General features: G+C 59.0%; 1 pseudogene; it reads right to left on the reverse strand.

Annotated features, from left to right (window-relative positions):
- Positions 1–431: 431 nt before the first annotated feature.
- The window catches only part of LOC125772881 (large subunit ribosomal RNA), an 8,738-nt pseudogene continuing 6,205 nt past the window's right edge, over positions 432–2,964 (reverse strand).

The following is a 2,964-nucleotide window of genomic DNA, read 5'->3' on the forward strand; positions in this document are numbered from 1 at the left end:
TCTTAGTTGTCTTCTTATTTTCGGTCCGAGAGCGCCGACACTTGTAAAATTATCTAAGTCCGAAGACTTTTGGAATGAACCAAAAGTCAACGAACACAATACATCAACCCTATCAACATCAAGTGGCAACCCGAAGGAAGCGCAGCGGCCAGCCCATGTACAACGCGAAGTTGTAGCATGCAACCAACCAACCGCTAACCTCCAACGGCACTCAATGTATTCGTTACACATGGGCGCACCTGCACCACACTGTCGTGACCATCCAACGAGCCGTCGGTTCGGTCGTGTGTTACAAGCACCCCATCACATAGGCATAGAGTCACCACACAGTGTTCTTCAACACTCTCGTCACATGGTGCAAGTCACGGTACGCACCACCAATGTGCACTGGTTGGCCAATTCCAGCACACACGGGGCGCGCACGCGCAAGCACTAACCACCAAGCATGGGTCGCCTGAGAGGATCGATGCGAACGCATCTCTACAACTTGAAGCTCCCAGCCTGTAGTCCCGTCGTTTGCGGGCGGTCGTAGGTGTCGAAACTAGTGCTATCCACAGTCGGCAAGCTCGTCCACCGGTGTTCCCAACATGTATGGTACTAACACGTGCAGCGCGAACCCGCCCTTTGCGGCCTAGTAGTAAGCGGGGATGAGACGCCAGTGTGCCAATGGACAGCACGGACGGTTCTCGGAGGGTTGTTAGGCCCGCTAGCTTACGACCACCTAATGGGTATAAGAAGCGCTATCAGCTCGGATTGGATACGACCTTAGAGGCGTTCAGGCATAATCCAGCGGACGTAGCGTCATACCATAGTCCGTTCGAACTAGTATTGAGCCAGTGGTCCGTACCTGTGGTTCCTCTCGTACTGCACAGGAATTCCGTTAAGATAGCGACAAACAATGCACACCAGTAGGGTAAAACTAACCTGTCTCACGACGGTCTAAACCCAGCTCACGTTCCCTTGAAAGGGTGAACAATCCTACGCTTGGTAAATTTTGCTTTACAATGATAGGAAGAGCCGACATCGAAGGATCAAAAAGCCACGTCGCTATGAACGCTTGGCGGCCACAAGCCAGTTATCCCTGTAGCCAGCCTGCAACACGACGAGGCGGAGGGCGTCAACGGCAGCGCAAGACCAAGCCGGACGCAATTGAGATCGCTCCAGCCGAGGGACAAACCTGGACCGAGGTTTACCAGGTTGTGCGTGGGGCTCCAGAGATGGAAAAGTACGCAGAGGCTCTCGGAGTCGGACGACGCACCACACGCTCCCGACTCGTTATGGAGCTGAAGGAGAGCGCGAACGCTGCAGAGGTGCTGCAGTGCATCCAAGACGTGTGCGCGAAGGCGGAACTGCCGGCTTCAGCACGCTTGGTGACTCCCACGGTCGACATCCGGATGGACGCGGTCGACCCTTTAGCGGAGGAGTCACACGTGGCGAAGGCACTCTCCGAGCTATGCCAGCACACCGTGGAGGAGACTTCGGTTCGGCTGCGACCAGCGTGGGACGGCACGAAGGTGGCGATAGCTCGGGTGACAACGAAGGCGGCAGAGGAGCTGGACGGGAAGTTTGTCAAAATCCTGTACACGTCCTGCCTGATCCGGAAGGTGGCTCCAATGCAGACGCGGCAGCAACGTTGTTACAAGTGTCTGGAGATGGGACACGTCCGGGCAGCGTGCACGAGCGAGGTCGATCGCTCGGCCAGCTGCATTCGATGCGGGAAGCCAGATCATCAGGCGAAGAGCTGCACGGCGGAGGTGTGCTGTGCAGTGTGCAGCGGCCCGCATCCGGTCGGCCATCTGACGTGCCGGCGCTAAAGGTGCTGCAGATCAACCTTGGGCGAAGCAGGACAGCTCAGGACCTGCTGATGCAGACGGCCCGCGAGCTGGGTGTTGAGGTGGTGCTCGCCTGCGAGCTGTATCGGCCGCCTCGAGATGATCCGCGATGGGCCGTTGATGAGGAACTCAGTGTGGCGATCGTCGCAACGGGGGCTTACCCCATTCAGCGTCTGTGGGGAAGCGTCGTCCCGGGACTGGTGGTTGCCACGATAGCGGGAGTTACGTTCGCCAGCTGCTACGTGTCGCCCAGCAGCGGTCTTGATGACTTCGAGGAGTTTCTTGGTGCGGTGGAGGTGTCGCTGGTGGGACATACAACATCAGTCCTGGCCGGGGACTTCAACGCCTGGAACGAGGAGTGGGGGAGTGCGCGCACTACCCGGAAGGGGCAGGAGCTCCTAAGCGTGGTGGAACAGCTGGCGCTGCAGACGCTGAACCGTGGCAACGTGCCCACCTTCAAGGGCAACGGGGTTGCACGGGAAAGCGTCATCGACGTCTCCTTCGCCAGCCAATCCATTGTGCGGCCGGACTCATGGCGCGTGCTTAACCGCTTCTCCGGCAGCGATCACGCGTACATCGAGTTTCAGGTGGAGGTTCCGGGTCAACGGAACAAGCGACGTGGCCAGCAGCACCAAAGCCAAGCAGCAGCCAGTGACGGGACAGCCAGGCATGCCGGAACTCGGTGGAAGACGACGCAGTTCGTCCGGAAGAGCTTTGACATCGCCCTCACAGTCGGCCGTTTCGGACAGGTCGACACTCCGGAGGGGCTGGTTGGCGGACTCACTCGGGCGTGCGATGAGACCATGGAGAGAGTACACGGGGCTACCTTCCACCGCAAGCCCCAGGTGTACTGGTGGTCTCCGGACATCGAGCGCTTGAGGGAAGAGTGTGAAGCAGCGGAGGCAGCCCATCGCCGGGCTCAACCGTCGGAGCGTGCTGCGACGTCTGCCGGACTGCAGGATTGCCGTCGTTTGCTGCAGGCCAGTATCCAGAACAGCAAGGAGAGCAGCCTTCAGGAGCTGATTGACGGCGTCGAGGCTGAGGTGTTCGGTCTCGGGTACAAGGTTGTGCGAGCGAAGCTTCGCGGCCGGGCGCCACCGGAAACGGACCGAGCTGTTCTTGGTCCGATCGT

This window comes from Anopheles funestus (genome assembly GCF_943734845.2).
Source record: "Anopheles funestus chromosome X unlocalized genomic scaffold, idAnoFuneDA-416_04 X_unloc_132, whole genome shotgun sequence".
NCBI classification, from domain to species: Eukaryota; Metazoa; Arthropoda; class Insecta; order Diptera; family Culicidae; genus Anopheles; species Anopheles funestus.